Below are 21,786 nucleotides of genomic sequence, written 5' to 3' on the forward strand. Positions count from 1 at the left end.
CTTTCTCTCTTTTTAATAGAAGGCAAAAGAAAAAAAAGTTGCCTACGTTTTAACTGTAGATGGCGTCTGAACCTTTCCTCTGATAGCAAGGGCTATCCAGAAATTCAACAAAAAATAGAGGGAGCATTTAACTTAAAAGAGCGGTCAGCGGCAGCAGCAGAGCCGACAAAAGCTACAGTATAGCTATAAAAAAAAACCCTGCACAAATACTTCGGTTTGCCTTGGATTTCTTTTTTTCCCCCCTAACAGAATGAACTGCAAAAGCAAAAACAAATGTGCACAAATATCCACACAATTATGCAACGCGAGATTTTTGTTGTTGTTTTAATCAAAGAAAAAGTGCAATCAAGGACACGATCAAGAGTCTTAGCTATCCATTGCACGAGGTTTTTTTCGTGTGTTTTCCCGCAGGGCCTCCAAGCGCTTTAACAGAATTCACGCACAAAAGAAAACAAAACAAACTGCAGGGAGAAAAATCCTGGCGGTTTCTTTTCTTTAGGGTCGGGGAATGTGCAGGGGGGGGGAGAGAAATTGCAATCACTCTCAAAAAAATATTGCAGGGATCTGATATATTTCCTAGAGGCAGGAGAAGGGGGAAGAAAGGGATGGCCGGGCCGATCCCTTTCAGCAAGACATCATCCCACCACCATGTATTAATAGTTACTTACGTGGCTGGGATTCTCTCTCTAGCTCGCTCTATGCCTCACTACTCAATGTCAGCAGCTGCAGCAGCACATTTGCACCGTGCCCCAGTGCAAAGGCTGACTGCACAATCCCCACCGCCGTACAGCGGACTGGCTCAGAGGAGAAGCCCACCCCACACTGAGCCGCCTCCTCATTGAGCCAAGGCACCATCAATCACAGAGCGAGCCTGCCAACCCTGCCCCCCCCAATCTCTTCCCTCCCCACCTCCACTCACTCTCTCATTGAATGAGCCGGTTTCAGGGTAAACAAGGTGAAATATCCTTCCGCAGCACAGGCTGTGAAATAGGAGCTTTGTAGTTGCTGCTGGCAAGTCACTGGAGCTGACTGAGTCAATGCTTGGATCTGTGCATGTCGAGTTTCACTGACCTCTGCTTTCCGTTCGTTTTATTTGCCTGGGATCTGGTATATTCTGGTTGGAAACTGTGTGAATCTTGCGGTTGGGGATGGTTTATTAACCTTTTTTAATAGATTTTGTCCTTAATAAAAATGGAATAAACTCTCCTAAAATAAGAACCCAACATTTTTTTTCCTTTTGCAAGCATGAATGCTGTGTGTGTTAGACGAGGGCATGGGAGCCCAAGCCTTTTTTTTTTCTCAATGAAGAAATCAGTTTTTCCAAGCAACGTGGGTCTTAACATATTGAAGCAAGCACCAGCAGTGACTTCCCAGTGTAATTAAGTGGGAGGAGTTGCCCTCACTCCAGGACTAGTTTAATCACCATTCCAAACCTAAAAGGTGTTGTAGGGGGGAGGGGAAGGTAGCGAGAGCAAACTCATTTGTATTACATAAAGGAACCTATGAATGAGTCATCCTCTAAGCACAAGTGGGGTTCCTTTTCCTTGTTAAAACTCCTCTGTTTTTACAACTGATTTTGGATGTATGTAAAGTTTAATGAATAGCTCCCCAGGCCCAATGTTTTCGCCCTCGAGTTTGGCTTCCTGTCAATTCTGGAGCCAGCAAAGGGAGCGGTGTTAAAAGCAGAAGAGTGCAATCCAGGCGTGAATAGCAGCCGCATGCAACAGAAAATGGAAATGTTTTGCCGTACAGCAGTGAGGCGATGCAATGCAGGGCAATACAAACTGGGCATTCACTGCTCAAGTCCTGATCAGGGTTTTGTTGTGACAGATGAGAGGTGGGAGGGGTATTATCTGGGATTCTGGAAGATAGCATCCACTGTTTGGGGCAAAAAGAACAGGAGTACTTGTGGCACCTTAGAGACTAACAAATTTATTAGAGCATAAGCTTTCCTGGGCTACAACCCACTTCTTCGGATGCATATAGAGTGAAACATATATTGAGGAGATATATATACACACATACAGAGAGCATGAACAGGTGGGAGTTGTCTTACCAACTCTGAGAGGCCAATTAAGTAAGAGAAAAAAACTTTTGAAGTGATAATCAAGATAGCTCAGTACAGACAGTTTGATAAGAAGTGTGAGAATACTTACAAGGGGAGATAGATTCAATGTTTGTAATGGCTCAGCCATTCCCAGTCCTTATTCAATCCTGAGTTGATTGTGTCTAGTTTGCATATCAATTTTTTTCTCTTACTTAATTGGCCTCTCAGAGTTGGTAAAACAACTCCCACCTGTTCATGCTCTCTGTATGTGTGTATATATATCTCCTCAATATATGTTTCACTCTATATGCATCCGAAGAAGTGGGTTGTAGCCCACGAAAGCTTATGCTCTAATAAATTTGTTAGTCTCTAAGGTGCCACAAGTACTCCTGTTCTTTTTGCGGATACAGACTAACATGGCTGCTACTCTGAAACTTGTTTGGGGCAATGACCTTTGTCTGTGTGACACAGTTCTTGGCAAAAAAAAAAAACCTTGGGGTGTTCTAACAAACATTAAATAACCCCAGTATAAGAGACTTTATTTGCCTTTTGCACACAAGAAATACATTTTAATGAATGCAGCATATAGGCTGTAAATGAATCCACAAGGAGGTGTTGGCATGTGCAGGGGAAAGAGACATTTGGAAAACACTTTAGCAAGAGCTCTTTCTAAGCCAGCAGCACCCCTTCCGCTTCACTTATTCCTTCCCAGGGTGGTTTGGGTCTTGTGTTATCCCAGAAAAGCTCTGAGCTGCAGCTATCCACTGTTAATGTATCAAAAATGTAGATATAATAAAATAATATTGAAAATGAATATGCCAAACCTTGGGCCAAAATCCTGCACAGGGGAATCAGTGCTGAGGAAACTGCAGGGCTTAACCCCTTGTAAATATCAGTTCCTTTGTTTAGGGGAGGAGGTAAGGGAGAAAAGAGTATAGCCACTAATTTGCAACAATTTGTGAAGTTCACCTCTCATTTCTCCTGAAATACCAAGCACAGTTTAGAACCACCACTAGTGTAAGTTTTCTCAATGCCTCCATGTTCCATTGTTAGACTTTAGTCAATTTGTTCTTCTCTTCTGAAGATTTAATGATACCAACTTGTATTATGTCTTTAATATTGTTTGGTGCCCCAGGCACCTTGGGGAGAGGGGAGATGGTCTATTATAAATAAAAAGTTACCTGAAAGCTCATTTACCATTCAGGGAAGGTACTGAATTCACAGCCCTGTGGTGGCATCCTCTATGAACAGAACAGATGCAGAAGTGAGGAGCAGCATTGCAAGTCAAGCCAAGACAGATCAACCTTGACCTAAAGGGGTTGCCTCAAGAGGATAATAGGAACATAAAAATAACCATACTGGATCAGACCTGTGATCCATCTAGTCCAGTATGCTGTGTTTGAGAGTGGCCAGCACCAAAAGCTTCAGAAGAAGGTGTAAGAAATCTTCCAGCAGGCAGATGTGGGATGCTCTGCCCTGAAAAAATCTAGTTTTAGTAATTAGAGATTGTTTTACATCCGAAGCATGATATTTTATATTCCTTCAAAAACATAGCATTGACTTTGATAATTCTGAATAGCTGTGTTGGCCATACAGATGCCTAATCTCTTTAAGTATTTAAAGTTCTTGGCCTCAATGATACCTTGTGGCAATGAGTTCCACAGTCTCATTATGCACTGAATGAAAATATATTTCCTTTTATCAGTTTTGAATTTACCATCCTTCAAATCCACCAAGTGTCCCCTAATTCTTATGTAATGAAAGTGAGAGAACTGAACCTACAAACCTACTTCCCCCTGGGCCATTTTTTTAATGCTTTTCTTTTCTTTTTTTTACCATGTCTCCTATTATTGATCTCTTTTTTAAATAAACAATCAAATCTTTTCAATCTCTATTCACATGGAAGTTACTCCACTGAGTAACATCAGTGTAAAACTTGGTGGAACTGATAGAAGACTCAGAGTCTTTGTAAACTGCTGGTCTGTCTCCTCAGTCTAGGAAGGATTAAACATCACACTCAAGGTCCATTAATCCCTTTCTTCAGGGCAACATTTATTGGTTGCACCAACAATCTGTAGCAAACCCCAAAACAAGAGTTCAGCATAAATCTCACAACTATGACCCAGGGGCTTCCTTGTCAGAGATCCCCTACTACCAGGAGCTCTTCCCCAATCCTCTTATAGACTGTCTGTGTCCCATGCCACAGGGACCAACCTGGGTCTAGTAGCTTGCCCCAGGGTCTCTTGCAGGAGCCTCTTATAGCTCTCCACTCTACACTGGCCTAGTTGCTGGCTTTTATAATTACATGATCCCAAGCCGATCAGTCTTAGCTGGGAGGTAGTTGATCTGTCACAGGTGAAGCTGGGCTCAACGTCTTTTAAAGGGCCAACCACTCTGTGACAGTCTTATCCAATGCAGGAGAGCAAGTACAGCACAACTCAGCTCTGCGGGCTAATTTCTCTACTCTAACCATGGGTTGATAGTCCTGCCTCTCTAGCACTACAGCTGTGGTGTTTATAGAGTCCAAGGCCAGAAGGGACCATTGTGACCATCTAGTCTGACCTCCCATATAACACAGGCCATAGAACTTCCTCAAAATAATTCCTAGAGCCTATCTTTTAGAAAAACATCCAGTCTTGCATAGGCGCCAACTCCATGGGTGCTCTGGGACTGGAGCACCTCCGGGAAAAAAATAGTGGGTGCTCAGCACCCACCGGCAGCCCCGCAGATCAGTTCCTCCCTCTTCCCCCCAGCGCCCCCCCCCCCCGCTAGCGGCCCTGTTGATCAGCTTCTCCCGCTCCCTCCCAGCACCTCCCACAATCAGCTGTTTAGCAGCAGGAGGGGGCAGAACAGGGCAGGAAGAGGCCGTGCAGGGGTGGAGGTTTGGGGGAAGCATCCCCGGAGAAATCCCAAAGTCGACACCTCTGCATACTTGATTTAAAAATTGTCAGCGATGGAGAATCCAGCATAGCCCTCCATAAATTGTTCCAATGAGTTATCATAGAATAGAATCATAGAATATCAGGGTTGGAAGGGACCTCAGGAAGTCATCTAGTCCAACCCCCTGCTCAAAGCAGGACCAATCCCCAACTAAATCCCCAAATGGCCCCCTTAAGGATTGAACTCACAGCCCTGGGTTTAGCAGGCCAATGCTCAAACCACTCACCCTCACTGACAAAAATTTACATTTTATTTCCCATCTGAATTTGTCTAGCTTCAACTTCCACCCACTGGATCATGTTATACCTCTCTCTGCTAAATTGAAGAACCCATTGTTAAATATTTGTTCCCCATGTACATACTTATAGACTGTAATCAAGTCACCCATTAACTTTCTCTTGGTTAATCTAAATAGATTGAACTCTTTGAGTATATCACTATATGGCTTGTTTTCTAATCCTTTAATCATTCTTGTGGGTCTTCTCTGAACTCTCTTTATCAACATCCTTCTTGAATTGCAGGCATGAGAACTGGACACAGTATTCTGGCAGCAATTGCACCAGGGCCAAATACAGCGGTAAAATAACCTCTCTACTCCTTCTTGAGATTCTCATTTATGCATCCCAGGATCACATTAACTCTTTTGGCCACATGAGCCCACATGTTCAGCTGCTTATGCACCATAATTTGTCAATCTTTTTCAGAGTTAGTTTTCCAGGATAGACACACTCCCACCCCTGTCCTGTAAGCATGACCTATATTTTTTGTTCCTAGATGTATACATTTACATGTAACTGTATTAAAATACATGTTTGCTTGCGCCCATTTTACCATAGATCCAGATTGCTCTGAACCAGTGATCTCTCCTCTTCATTATGTACCACTCTCCCAATTTGTGTGTCATCTACAAACTTTATCAGTGACAATTTTATGTTTTGTATGTTAAATAGCATGGGCCAAGAACAGATCCCTGTGGAACCCCACTGGAAACACACTTGCTTGATGATGATTCCCCATTGACAATTTAATTTTGAGACCTATCAGTTAGCCAGGTTTTGAATACATTTAGTGTGTTCCATATTAATTTTGTATCGTTCTTGTTTTTTAATCAAAATGTTCTGCTATACTAAGTCATATGCCTTACAGAAGTCTAAGTATATTATATCAACACTATTATCAGCCAAACATGTAATCTTATAAAAAAAGATATCAAGTTAGTTTGATAGGATCTATTTTCTATAAACATATGTTGATTTGCATTGATTACATTGCCTTCCTTTATTTCTTTAAAAATCAAGTTCTGTACCAGCTGCTATGTTATCTTGCCCAGGATTAATGTCAGGCTGACAGGCCTATAATTACCCAGGTCATCCAATTTACCCTTTTTAAAAATTGATATAACATTAGCTTTCTTCCAGTCTTCTGGAACTTCCCCAGTACTCCTACACTTATTGAAAATCAACATTAATAGTTCAGCGAGCTTCTCAGCCAATTCTTTTAAAACTCTTGGATGCTAGTTACCTGGACCTGTTGATTTTAAAATGTCTAGCCTTAGTAGCTGCTGTTTAACATCATCCAAAAATACTACTGGGATGGAAAGAGTGATCTCATCACCATATGTTGAGACTATATAATCTGTTTCTTCCCCAAATACAGAACAGAAATATTTATTGAACGTTTCTGCCTTTTCTGCATTGTTATTGATAATTCTACCATTTCTATCTAATACTATTGTCAGAATTCTTTTTATTCTAAATATATTTTTAAAAACTCCTTATTGTGCTTATCTCTGCTGGCCATAGATTTCTCCTTGTGTCCCTTGGCTTCCCTTATCAATTTTTTACAATTCCTAACTTCTGTTTTATTTATTTATTAGTGAGACAGTATGTCTGGTGGTTAAGGCAGGAGACTGGGGACCAAAAGCCCTGAGTTATAGTTCTGACTGTACTCTGATTCACTATGTGTCACTGGACGAGTCACTTAATTTGTCTTGGCTTCAGTCTCCCTGTCCATACAAATTGGGATATCAATATTTAGCCCAGCTTTGTAAAGTCCTTGGAGATTCTTGTAAGAAAGGAGCTCTCTTAGTGTTAGGTAATAGTGTGTTATATTTTCTCATCCAATATAATATGGACATTGTTTTTCAGTGTTGCATTATGCTAGGCCATGATACCTGGAAACAATAATGCCAAATAACTGATAAATTATATGCTCAGTGAGAAAATATTTAGATGATCATAATCTCCTAATAATTCTGAAGATAACATGCTTTAAAAATATAACTCATGTCCGTCCTTCTACTAAGTAAATTAATTTGTGGATGGTATCTGTTATAGGGTAGATTCCAAGTACCTTTATATCTTTGGGACATTATCCTATGGATCTACTTTGTCTGGAAACTAACCTGCAGAGAGATTCCCTGCAGTTTCCCTATCTAGATCAGGCCCTGCAGTTCTTTGTTCCACTACTTATAGTCTCCATGTGGAGACCTCTTCTTTGGTAGCTGTGTGTGTCCCAATAGAACTTTTCCTCCAGGAAGGTGCTAAGTTTTCCCTGAATAGCAGCTGCCCTCTTTAAAAGTGTGCTATTGCGAGGAATTTCCCTGGAACATGTTTTCCTTTTGGTGCCCTCCCACAACCCAATCTCAGAGCCCAGTCCCATCCAGGGGTAAGAGGAAACTTATATTTTCCTACTTTGCCTTGGGGAAGTACACACCTTTCCTTTTCCTTAAGGGAGAAGGACCTTATTCAAGAATTTTCTATCACTGCAGACAGAAAGCACCATGCATGTGGAAACTGGAATTTCGTATAGCATTTTGGATTTTAAAATATTAGGCAAAAAGGTGTATTGCTGCTTTATCAACAGAAAATCAAAGATTGTTATTTGGGGGAAGGGAGGTAGAGGAGTTTCTTGTCCATCTAACTTTTTCAGTTTTCTTAAGCGTGAGAAGTTTATTTTGCATCTGCTTTCGTATTTGCATAAGGGAACTCTCTAAGGACATGATCCAGAAGACCACTGAAGTCAATGGGAACCCCTTTTAATTGACATCAAAGGGTTCTGGATAAGGTCACAAATCTTATGAATGACCAAAAGACAGTTTTGTATAGATTCTCTTTTCCAGGTCAACCTGCTCTTTATCCCTTTTGAATATTCCGCAAGCAAATACAAACCAAAACCAGAAAGGATGGTAACTTTTAAAGTGGCAAAATAAATACCTTCTTTTTTTGCTGACTTACAAGGTGTGCCATTGATCCTATCAGAAACCTCAAGCAATGATTAAGAGCATACACTGTTCTGCAGGAGGTGTTGAAAACTTGCATATTGAAAAGGGCAGTTCATTCCAGCAAAAATGAATAAATAAATCTAGGCCAAAATGTGCTAATAAACACCGCCCACCTGTCCACAAGAGACTAATTTTAATACAGAATCCTCATTGTTTACAGACCATATCAGATTTGATTTTTAAAAAAATAATTTGCAGTATATTCCTAATATGCTAGTTACCCATAAGGATGAAGACTATGAAAAAAAGTTATTGATCCACAGTTTACAACAGAAACAGGTGGTTCAAAGACATGGAGACAAACAGCAGTTTTAAAACAAGGGGCCTGTTTTTTTCCCCTCTGGTGAATGGGTGCGTTTCTTGTCAAATCAGCTACTATGCATGTGTAAACACATGCAGTAGAGCAGTGGTTCTTAATATGGGGTGCATGCACCCCTCTGGGGGTGCGAGATGCCCTTTCTGTGGGTGCGAGACATGCCAGAATTTTTTAGAAGGTAAATAATCAAAAACATAAATTAAGCACAGGCACGTAAGTACAACTACTTTGTTTCATCAAACCTATGTATTTATTAACATTATACATTTTTTAATAATTACTGTGTTAAATTTTAACTGTGAAATTAAAATAAATATATAATTCTCTTTCATTCTATAGTTATGATATATCTAGGTTTAAAGAACTGACCTACTTCAGCGATTTTTGATAAGGGGTGCGAGAACATATTTTTGAGAACCAAAGGGGTGCAGGCTGCAGTAAAGAACCACTGCAGTAGAGGATCGGGCAAAGCATGTGACAATATATACTTGCGTACCATATCTGGAGTGAGAATCAAGCCTCATGCTCCATTCTTCACTTGAACAATAAAAAGTGTGTTATTGAATAACTCAGTTCAAGATTTACAGCTGACTACGGAGCATAAAAAAAGAAACAATATACAAAGTAATTTATGTACTGCAGCCAGTTAAATGAGGTAGAGAGAAGCAGGTCCAACATTTCAGCAAACGGCTTTCTTTTTATGTTGCATAGAAATTGTAAAGAAAAAGCTATTTGCTCAAGTGTCAGGAGATTGTCTTCATATATTTATCTAGCATGGATATACGAAGTACATTACATTACTATTCTGTAAGACAAAACAAAAAACAGACTCTCCCCCCCCCCCCCCCCCCAAGAATTAGTGATCTTGGTCTCTGGGTCCTAGCCCCAGTGATGTAATAGGAATTTTAGAAGTGGATATTGTTCTACCGTATACTGAAACACTGGAGTTTTGCTCTGCTATGAGCCACTGATGGATCACTGCTTATATGGTAGTTTGGGAACCACCATCTGTGTTACTAGATCCATGTTGATGAATCTTGGACAGCATCAGCATGGACAGATCAAACTACCTTGTCAAATAACAGAATCATCGTCTCATCTGAGGCGTGGTCAGTGGTCTTTATTAATAAAAATAAAATAAACATACAATAAATCTGTCACCACAATGGACTATTAGCTGCTTGTACTTCTGCTCTCTCTACTAGCTCTGCCATCAGCATATGGCACCATTCACAGCTGCTAAAAGTGGTTTCACTATGTATATCCATGTCACTGACAGCCCCCTACTAGCTGAAACCAGCCTTACATGACAGAACTTTCTCTCAAGAAGATTTATTTTTAATGTTGCTACCAAACTCCTAGTTTGTCTGTGTAAAATTACAGAAAGCAAAAGGTTCTCTCTGCTTATTCTATATTAGATGTAATAGTTACACTTATCTTATCAACATCAGCTCACTAATAAGATGGCCATACTTTTTATAGTTATTAGTAATCAGTTACAAGGTAATGGGGAATTAAAATATATCGTTTTATTACTATCAAAACTGCATAAGTGAACAACACATTTGTGCACAAAATTCGGAAGGGAAATACCTTTTATGCTTGTTCCATTTCTTTTTAACATTCAGGACAAACTATGAAACACCACTACTAATTATAAATAACAATTTAATGGATCATATCTAACTCTAAAATATACACAGTAGCTTGAACAGACTCAAATAGCTTCTCAGTCTACCCTTACACCTTCTTCCAGCCTGTTCAGACCAATTATCTCCTTTCAGGGAAGTTTGTTCATTGGTTTTGCACCTTGGTAATAAATTCCCTTATGCTATTTTCCAAACGGATTGTGCAACCAACTGTCCTTCCCTAGGTAGCACAGGTTCTTCCGGCATTAATTCCTTCCTTCTGTATCATTGGAGCTTGAGGCTAATTTCCAAAGGACTCAGAGTTAGGTAAACTTCTAAAAAATTCCCTTTTAGAATTTGCATGCTCAATTTCATGGTGACACTGAGGGATCTTTAGGTAGGATTCCCTGACACACAGCTAAAACTATACACTCTTATAATGCACAAACAGCACCATGCTGAACCATAACAGCTGGATATCTGAAATATATCCATGACCGAAATCTGAATGCTAATACAAATATTTTTATTTTCTTTATTTTTAAAATTTAAATTAATTTACTTTTCATTCATAGATTTTTAATGCCAGAAAGGGCCATTTTGACCATTTAATTGGTCTGACCTCATGTATAACACAGACCATAGGACTTTACTATATTGATTCCTGTTTGAGCTAGAGCATATCTTCTAGAGAAAAAAATCCAGTCTTGATTTAAAAATTTCCAGCGATAGAAAATTCATCACAACGCTTAATAAATTGTTCCAGTGGTTAATTACCTACACTGTTAAGAATTTGTGCCTTATTTCTAGTCTACATTTTTCTAGCTTCAGCATCCAGCCATTGGATCTTGTTATACCTTTGTCTACTAGACAGAAGAACCCTCTGTTATCAATTTTATGTTCCTCTGTGTAGGTCACTGATTCACTTATAAAACTATGATCAAGTCACCCCTTAACCTTCTCTTTGTTAAACTAAGTAAATGGAGCTCCTTGAGTCTCCACTATACAGCATGTTTTCCAGCACTTTAATCATTCTGTGGCTTTTCTCTGCACTCTCTGCAATTTATCAACTTTCTTGTATTGTTGTCTGTGACCCTGAGAACAACCCAACTCCAGAAGACAAGGTATCCCTGGTATCTAGCAGTGAGTCTTAGATGGCTTGATCAGCTCAGTGCAACACAACTCAACTATTGTCATAATCTGTATCTAAAAGGTGTCATGTGAGGATCATATGCAAACTGGTAACATGCTGGTCATTAATATTATTGTGTGGTGTATGTACAGATGTTAAAGAAAGAATAATAAATATGTGCTGGAAATATGTTCTTCAAAGGTGCTTAAGTCACTCTGTCCTAGACAAAGGAATGTGGTTGCATGTGGCTCCAATGTAAATTGAGCAAGGAGAGACAATGAAATTACATTTAAATGCAAATTAGACAAAGCCATCAAGTAAAGCAGAACAGGAGTCACTTCTTAACAATCTTGGCAGGCCATGGAAGCTGCAGCTCCAGGAAACCTTTCTACCTTCAGAAGCAAGATCATTGAACTTTGGAAGATACCAGCATGGACAGACAGCTGTTTTGGCATCCATTACTGGGCAGATATGAGAGGCCATAGCTCTTGTACATGGGAGAAGAGTGGAACCTTTCAACCAAAGGGGTTGAAAGTCTCTGGAAACCGAATATAGGTGAGAAACCTGCTTGAACAAAAGACTCTAGTTTAAAGTTAAATTTTACTTCTAGAAATGTGTTTTTACTTTTGTTTGTTTGTAACCATTTGTAAGAGTGCGGACTCACCCCTGCGGCACCTCCCACTGGTCTCTCAGGGAATTAGTTCGATTTCCAGCCCAGAGCACCCTCTGCAGGCCGGTGATCTACCACAAGTAGGCCCCATGTTCCCCATGGACCCAGTGTCCATTTTCTCTGGGGTGCTGCCCCCTGGCAATACCCCAACAATCTCTGTGGGTCTCCCTTCCCCAGGGAGCCCCCACCCACTACCCCCACCTTGCCTCAGTCTGGGCTACTGCCAGTCCTCACCTAGCCCACTCACTGGGGCAGACTGCAGTATAAAAGCCACTCATCACAGGCAAGGGGGTTTGACCTGCTGCCTTCTTCTACCAGCCAGTACCTCTATGGGCCTGGGACCAGGCCCTGCAACCTGGGGAGTTGCCAGGCTGGAGCTCCCCTGCTCCTCTGGCTCTTCCCCAGCCCTGCTTCACTCCCAGGTACCCTCTTACTCCCCTGCAGCCAGACCAGTCTCCCTCCACAGCTAGAGGAGAGACTCTCCCCAGCTTCTGGCTGCCCTGGCCTTCTTATAAGGCCCAGCTGCCCTGATTGGGGCGGGCTCAGGTGTAGCACCTTCCCCAATCAGCTTGGACTTTTTCTCCTAGCCCTTAGCCCTCTCCCAGGGCTGGCTTCTACCCTGTCAGGGCTGGAGCAGATAACCACCCCACTACACCATTTCTATCCCTATTGCTTCTACTTGGTATCTACTTAAACCTGTGTCCTTATGATAATAAACTTGTTTTACTATAAACCAACTCGGTCCTGTGATTGAAGGGAAGGGTGTGTTAGCCCCAGTTAAGTTAATAAGGTGCTGGGTACGGACTCTTTAAAAGGGCAACAAACTTGATACAGTTTTGTGGGTTCTGTAGTAAGAGGGACTGAACACTGCAGAAACACATTTCTGGGGAGAACTCAGGGGTGGAAGGGTTGTTGAGATCCCTCTACAAGGAGACACTGGGCGGTGGAAGCCTGGATGAGAGCTCCAGGCTTGCAGGCTGGCTGTTGCTGTCAGGACTGTGAGCCATAGCAGCATAGCATTCTAAGTACCCAGAGTTGCAAAGCAGGTGATGACTGAACCCCTTACTAGCCTGGGTGAAGCCCAATGTGTCACATGATCATCAAGAGTGGACACTATATTCCAGTAGCAGTTGTACTAGTGCCAAATGCAGAGGTAACATAACCTCTCTGCTCCTACTCAATATTCCCCTGTTTATGCATCTCAGGATCCTATTAGCCCTTTAGCTACAGAATCGCACTCAGCGCTCATGTTCAGCTGACTACCTACCATGACTCCCACATCTTTTTCAGAGTCACTGCTTTCCAGAATAGAGTCCCCAAACTGTAAGTAGGGCCTGCATTCTTTGTTTGTAGGTAGACATGCATTTGGCCATATTAAAACACACAATGTTTGCTTGCACCCAATTTACCAAGCGATCCAGATCACTATATGTCAGTGACCTATCCCCTTCATTAATTACCATTCCCCCAAACTGTGTCATCTGCAAACTTTATCAGAAACAATTTTACATTTTCTTCCAGATCATTGATAAAAATGTTAAATAGCAAAAGGCCAAGGCAAAAGGCAATCCCTAAGAACACAAGAACATACGAATGGCCATAACTGGGTCAAACCAATGGTCCATCTAGCCCAGTATGCTGTCTTCTGATGGTGGCCAATACCAGATGATTCAGAAGGAATGAACAGAACAGGGCAATTATCAAGTGATCCATTCCCTGTTGTGCAGTCCCAGCATCTGGCAGGCAGATGTTTAGGGACACAAAGAGCATGGGGTTGCATCCCTGACCATCTTGGCTAATAGCCATTGATAGAGCGTGTAGTAAGATGAGGCCGTGAAACAAACTCTTGTGTCAGAGGCCCAGTCTGAGGCCTGAAGCCTGAACCAAAGTACTTCCAGGCATTGCTAAGCAAAAGCTGGGCTGTGAGCCAGAGGCAGGCCCCACTCACAGAAGTTGGCAAGAAGAGGGCTGCTAGAAGCAAGTGCATCTTAAAGACAGGGTCAAAAGGACAGTGTGATGGATAGAAACAACATGATCAAAGGAGGAGACAGCCCCCAATGAGTCAAAGGGCTGTACCTCAATACGTCAGTAGGGATGAGTAATCTGTCCTGTAACTGTATAAAAGTAGGTCCCGGAGTACACATCTTTGGCCAGCCTAGGGGGCAGTGGAAAGTCCCGCCACTGACTGAGCTGTGTCCATTGCCAGGGGGCACATATTCATAGTATGTCCTGTAGAGTCTATATAGGAAACTATTACTGTGCTTCGTTGACAATAAACCTGGCTCGGGTTCCTTCGTACCTTACTAGAGTCTGTGGTCTTTGGGGGTTCTCTCGGGGTCTGCTGTGTCAGCTATCTGCGCAGAGCTGGGGCAGCACACAGAGGGAACACGCACGCAGCCGACTGTTATTATCATCGAACAAGAGCAGAGCACCACACCGGTAGCTACTGACAACAGAGCGGTCCTCCATGAATTTACCTAATTCTTTTTTTAATCCAGTTATAATTTTGGCCTTCACAACATCCCCTACCAATGAGTTGCACAGGTTGACTGTGCATTGTGTGAAGAAGTACTTCCTTTTGTTTGTTTTAAATCTGCTGCCTATTAACTTCATTTGGTGACCCCTGGTTTGTGAAAGGGTAAATAACACTTCTTTATTCATTTTCTCCACACCATTCATGATTTTATAGACCTCTATCATATCTCCCCTCAGTTGTCTCTTTTTCAATATGAAGAGTCCCAATCTTTTTAATTTCTCCTCATATGAAAGCTATTCCATACCCCTAATCATTTTTGTTGCCTTTCTTTGTACTTTTTCCAATTATATCTTTTTTGAGATGAAGCAACCAGGACTTCATGCAGTATTCCAGGTATGGGCATACCAGGGATTTTTTATAGTGGCATTATGATATTTACTGTCTTATTATCTATCCCTATCCTAATTACTCGTAACATTCTGTTATCTTTGTGACTGCTGCTGCACATTGAACAGATGTTTTCAGAGAACTGTTCACAAGGAATCAAAGATCTCTTTCTTCAGTGTAATAGCTAATTGAGACCCCATCATTTTGTATGTACAGTTGAGATTATGTTTTCCACTGTGCATTACTTTCCATTTATCAACATTGAATTTCATCTGCCATTTTGTTGCCCAGTCACCCAGTTTTGTGAGATCCCTTCGTAACTCTGCTCCGTCTGCCTTGGACCCAACTATTTTAAGTAATTTAGTTTAATCTGCAAACTGTGCCACCTCACTTTTTACTCCTTTTTCCAGATCATTTATGAATACATTGAACAGCACTAGTCCCAGTACAGATCCTTGGGGGACCCCGCTATTTACTTCTCTCCACTGTGAAAAATGACCATTTATTCCTATCTTTTAACCAGGTGCAGATTCATGAGAGGACTTTCCCTCTTATCTCATGACTGCTTACTTTGCTTAAGAGACATTGGTATGAGACCTTGTCAAAGGCTTTCTGAAAGACTAAGTACACTGTATCCACTGAATCCACATATTTGTTGACCCTCTCAAAGACTTCTAATAGATTAGTAAGACATGATTTCCCTTTACAAAAAGTTGTGTTGGCTCTTCCCCAATATCCCTACATGACCCCACTAGAAACACACCTGCTTATTGAACAATTCCCAAATTACAGTTACCCAGTTTTTAGCCATTTAATGTGCACCATGTTGATTTTTTATCATTTAGTTTCTTAATCAAAATGTCATGTGATATATGTAAATAAAGCCTAAGTATAGATCAACATTATTACCTTTGTCCTTGATGTCACTTCTGTCTTGAAATATCTGTTGGCTGGATGTGGTGCTGCCCACATACATTTTCTTGATGTTTTTACCGTCTAACATAATGTTATTGCTTTATGTCTGGGTTTCAAGGATGTTTATTTTGGTGTAACTGATTTTGAGCCCTGATTGGCTTGCTATTTTGCCAAGCTGTTCATCTTTGTTTGTAGCTTTCTGGGGGTTTTGCTCAATAGTGCGACATCATCAGCAAACTCTAGGTCCTCTAGGAATTTGCCATCTACCTATGCTATAACAGTGTTTGTGTTGTTTATATGCTTCTTCATTATCCAGTCTATGGCAATGCCTGACAACAGCAGAGATAGAATGCAGCCCTGTTTCATGCCAGTGTCCACGCTGAACCACTTTGTTGTCTGGTTGTTCACCTTTAAGTACACTTTGCATCGATGTACATAGCCACAGCATGCACTAAACTCAACAATATATGGAAATCAAAGGTACACATTAACAAAACAACTCAAATGTAATCTCAGTGCTAACATACATCTGTTAGCAACAGATGTATGTTAGTAACATACAGATGTTACTAAATGTTAGCTAAAAACTAGATGCCTTTGAAAATAAGTGCCTATGAAAGATTCCGAGCATTGGATAGAGAGACTTTATACACAGCAAAGAGATCCAACAAATTACCAACTATCAGCTTGTCTCCACTAGTATCAGAACGAAGCGTTACACATATTTGAGGTGTGTACTCTGGATGTCAACAAACAGACACACACATGAAACTGTCAAGTGGAAACCAACTGGTGTGAGGAAAGAGGGCATTGAAGAGAGACCTTAAGAAGGACTCTTTGCAGGTAGGTAGGGCAGAACAGTTGATCTCAACACCACAGAGCAGATTGAAGCAGTAGCTAATGACAGAGAGGAATGGTGGAGATTGGCATAAGAAGGATGTAATAGTAATCATAATAATTAATTTCCTTTATCCACCAAATTTATAATCTCATAAAAAATGATATCAAGTTAGTTTTACAAGATCTGTTTTCCATCTGACCTATGTTGATTGGCATTATATTGCCCTCTTTGGATACGTCTACACATCAGCGAGTCTGAGTCCAGATCAACTGACTTGGGCTTAAGGTATAGGGCTAGAAATAACCATGTAGTTGTTCAGGCATGGGCTTGCTGTATTTCAGAGCCCAGGGTCCAGCCCAAGCCCAAATATCTACATGGCTATTTTTAGCCTCATACCACGGGCCCTATGAGCCTGAGTCAGTTGACCCAAGTGCTGAGACTTGCTGCCAAAGTAGGGAGAGTTGCTATGTAGATGTACCCTTTGAGTCCTGTATCAGCAGTTTCATTATTTTTCCTAGGATTGATGTCAGGCTGACAGGCCTATAATTACCCAGGTTATCCTGTTTACCCTTTTAAAATATTGGCATAACATTAGCTTCCTTCCAGTCCTCTGGAACTTCCCCAGTGTGGCGAGAATTATTGAAAATGAACATTAGCTGTCTGAAAGCACCTTGGCCAGCTCTTACATACAGGTTACCTGTACCTCCTGATTTAAAAATGTCTAACTTCGGTGCTTGCTGTTTAATATCTTTCTGTCAGTGGTAGAATGTAAATTATTTAATTATTATATATGATGAATATATCATCTGGTTTTTCCCAAATAAAGAACAGAAATATTTGTTGGACACTTCTGCCTTTTCTGCACTATTGATCATTTTACCATTTCTGTCTAGTAATTGACCAATACAATTTTTAGTGTTCCTTGTGTACTCAAAATCTCTTCTTATTATCTTTAACTCTGCTGGCCACTCTGCTCTCCTTGTGTCCTTTTGCTTCCTTTATCAGTTTTCTAAAGTCTTGCTTCTAATTTATATTCATTGCTATCAACTTCCCTTTCCCCCACCCAATATTTTAAAATTATTTTTATTGCTACTTTCACTTTCCCTCAAAGCTATTTTTTGGTTTTTTTTTAGATCAGGGTAGCCTTCTCTCTCAGTTGTGGCTTTCGAGGGATCTAATATAATGTTCTTGAACAATTCCTGATTATCATTCACATGTTTTTGTTTAAATTCTTTCTCCTGGCTGATCTGGCTCATAGCTGTTTTCAGCGTTGTGAAATTGGCCCTTTTAAAGCACCAAGAATATATATTACTGGTTTGGACTCTATTCTGTTTGCACATAACAAATGTAATCAAGTTCTGATCATTTGCATCTAAGGAACCAGTAACTTTTAGTTTTGTGGTCAGTTCCTCTTTATCTGTCAAGTACTGGTACTGGTTGGAGAAGAACCCCAGCATATGTTGCTCAGTTTGAAAGTGTCAGATGTAGTGAAAGGCTTTCAAAGGGCTAATCTGGAAGGTTACACTACACCCAGAAGCAGTCAGTGTTGACTATCTGAACCACTTCCACCATTGTTTGGGACAAAGCACTTACCTTATATTAACCCCTGTAAGTACCTACCAGCATATGAGGCCATCAGCACTGTATCATGATGAATGGAACTGGAGTCAGAGGGCCTATGACAGAGTGCTAGCAGCAGGAACATGATCACTGACATTACTTCAGCGTGAAGACGGTTGCAGGCCCAGCTGGTGGCACTTTCTGTTGGGGGATTATGAGCACCTGGGTGGCAATTGTTGAACAAATGATGTAATTGGGAGGCTATAAGTAGGAGGAACAGGAAGCAAGGTGGGAAGCTTAGAAGGTAAGCAGTGCTGAGGAGGGAGGCTATGGAAAGTTGCTGTTACATTCTGTGTGTAGAAGTGCAGAGGAGTAAAAGATACACGTGGTGAAAGGAGAACAGTTTGGGTGTGTTTATGACCATGAGGTGACAGAAATGGGCCAGACAGTGTGGCATGCTGGGTAGCTGAGAGAGTGCCCGGTGACCAGGCCAATGTTCCCTAGAGGCACAGGCAGCTGCTTCCTCCTTGCCCTAGGGGTGCTCAACCCCTGCTCCACCCCAGGCCCTGCCCCCACTCCACCCTTTCCCCCAAGGCTGCACCCACACCCTGCCTCTTCCTGTCCCTGCTCTGCCCCCACCCCACCTCTTCTTTCCCAGTTCTGCCCACTCTTCTGTGTGTGTCCTGTCTCTGCTCCTCCCCCTCCCCCCAGCACCTCCTGCCTGCTGTGGAACAGCTCATTGTGGGAGGTGCTGGGAGGGAGGGAAGGGGAGGAGTTGATCAGTGGGACTGCTGGTGGGTGGGAGGCACTGGTGGGGGGAGCTGGCTGCCAGTGGATGTTAAGCACCCACTAATTTTTTTCTGTGGGTACTCCAGCCTGGGGCACCCAGGAAGTCGGTGCCTATGCCTAGAGGGACTGTTATTGATGGGTCACCAGTGGAACAAGGAATGTGAGGAGTTAGGCTGGAAGCAGCTTAGCCACATGGACAGAGATGTTCACTTTTTCAGTTTAACCTGCATTCAGCATCCCTCTTTTTCGGAATGAAACATGGGGGCAGCATCTGAGCTTTGAGTCCTCTGATGTTCAATAGCTCTGAGCCATGGAACTCAGTCTGAAGCCCCCCAGAGCTCTGAATGTTGTAGACTCAAATCTAGCCCAGTGATATAGACTCAGAGGAAGGACTGTGAGCTGTATACAGACCTGGACATGCAGGAGGAAGAGAACTGCAGGAAAGTAAAACTATTATTTTATCTTCTTGGGAAGCAAAGCAGAGATCTGCACTACTATGAAGCTCAACACTGCCTCAAGTCTCACAGCGGTCCTAGGAGCCCTGGGGACCTATTGCTCCCTGAAGCAGAACAAAATTATGGTGCAACAGAGGTTTTCACTGGAGACTCATCAAAAGGAACAGGAGACACTCATGACCCAGTAGACACAACACCCAACAAAGGCCTACATAGATCCTTGCAGACCGGAGAGACAGAGAACCATCTGGAGGCCAACTCTACAGGGAGAGAGGATATTTCACAGAGAGAGAGTTTGCCAGACTCCGAGACAGGTGACAGGGAGACAGAGGTAGTTCACTTCCAGTGTGGTCTCCTGTTGACAAGACCAAACTACTGTAGAATCAGCTGGTTACATAGTCTTTGGGATAAAGACGAGACTCCCACTTGCTATGTGCTAGCAACCTGTAGGGGAGCTTTGGGTGTCAATTATTTATTTTTAATGTTTATATTAAAATGTTTGTAAAATAGGGAAGCTATATCATGATAAATGGAACTGGAGTCAGAAGGCCCTTGTTTCCTGGAGAGACTGTTACAGACAGCACACCACCAGAACAGGAAATGTAGGGAGTTAGGCTGGAAGCAACTCAGCCAGATGGACAGAGCCATGCACAGAGTTTAACATAGTTCCTCTTCTTGAACTCAGCCTACATTCAGCATCTGTCTCATTGCTAATGTAACGCGCACTGGTGACTAGAGTCTTTAATTTCAGTAGAACAGGAAGTTTTTCTTAACTGGTGGCCTGGGCTGAATTTGATCATCTGAGGCTTTCACCTGTAGGTTACAACCCATTACCAGTGTGAGAACTTACAGCTTCTGCCATTATAGCCCACCACTATGGACTATTACTACACAGCACTGAAATAGTTTTTTTTATATACTATGAACATCACATCCATCTTCTAATAATATATACGCCCTACTTTTCAAATAAAACAAAAGATTTATTGCTTTTCCTCCACTCCAGCATCTGTGTTTTGGTAGCATGTACAGGGGTGTTTGTGGATCACAGCATACTGTCTATATGGGGCAGGTCTAGAAGCACTTTTTTGCAGTGATGTGTGTTCATGCATCAGCAAAACAGATTAAACTACCTGCTTGTGCTACCACCAGTTTATCTGAGGTAGCATAGGTGGCTCAAGATTTCACCAATCCATTCATTTAATAGATTCCAAGGCCAGAAGAGACCATTGTGATCATCTAGCCTGACTATAACCCACAGCTCTATGGGAGACTGCTTTATCCTGGCTTTCCTTTTTTTTCTCTTCTATTTCCCCTTCTTATGTTCTCTTCATTTATTCATTGGCAAGTATTTGTTAAAGGGTCTCCAAGAGAAGCCAAAAGAATTAGCAAGAGTGGAAGAGCGAGAGCTAAATATCACTGCAAGGTTTTATAACATTTCAGGAATAGCTCTAGTTTCCTGGTTGCTTGCAGAGAACCACAGGCCCTGCCTGCAATGTTACATGCATAGGAAAAGCAGGATTACACTATACTGTGTCATCTAAACTGGAACGCTGTCTATCTGAAGCACAGTATAGCTGATCTATAATTTACAGTCTCTTATTTTGACAGGCTGGCTCACAGTTTTCAGTGGGTGTGTGAGGAAGTAACAGTGCACAAAACTTACATTACTAATACCATTGCCATATAAAACAAATGTTTGAATAGGAGGTTTAAGATATGATTCAGTTCTCTTGCTAATCAATGTCCTACAAGATTATTTTATGAATATATTAAAGATAAGACAAACCTTATTTCCCCACCATGGGCATAAAAGGCTTCAAATGCTGTGGAACCAATGCAATTCCACCATGGTAGATGCAAGAAACCTGCACAGAGGGCTTTTGGTCCTGTGTGCTGCTAAGTATTGCTTTAAAAGGACTCCTTCACTGTTGCAGAGGGGATCAGGTGGGGTTCCCGTATCCTTGTCAAGGTGAAGGGTGGGTGCAGCAGATGGAGAGGTTAAGGAGTCCTGAGCTGTAGTACATTACTGGTAGCAAAGTGACTCAGGCACAGCGCCACCATCTGGATGGAAGATTCTTCCCATCCAGACCTACAGACTTTCCTAATCACATCTACAGCAGTTGTTTCACTCCTGTGGTTGTGTCTGATCTCTAAATATTGACTTGCCCATAATTTTTTTAATAGCTCACCCATTAAGTCTTTTTTTTTTTTAGTTGTAACAATTTTCTCTTAGACAACTTCAGTAGCAACGTTTCATTCAGCTATTGCCATAAGCTGAGGATTGCCAGACAATTAAAATGTGATCTCCAACACAATGTTCAGTGATAGTTTCCATGTTTCTAGC

Source organism: Emys orbicularis, chromosome 3, assembly GCF_028017835.1.
Source record: "Emys orbicularis isolate rEmyOrb1 chromosome 3, rEmyOrb1.hap1, whole genome shotgun sequence".
In the NCBI taxonomy this organism is placed as follows: Eukaryota; Metazoa; Chordata; order Testudines; family Emydidae; genus Emys; species Emys orbicularis.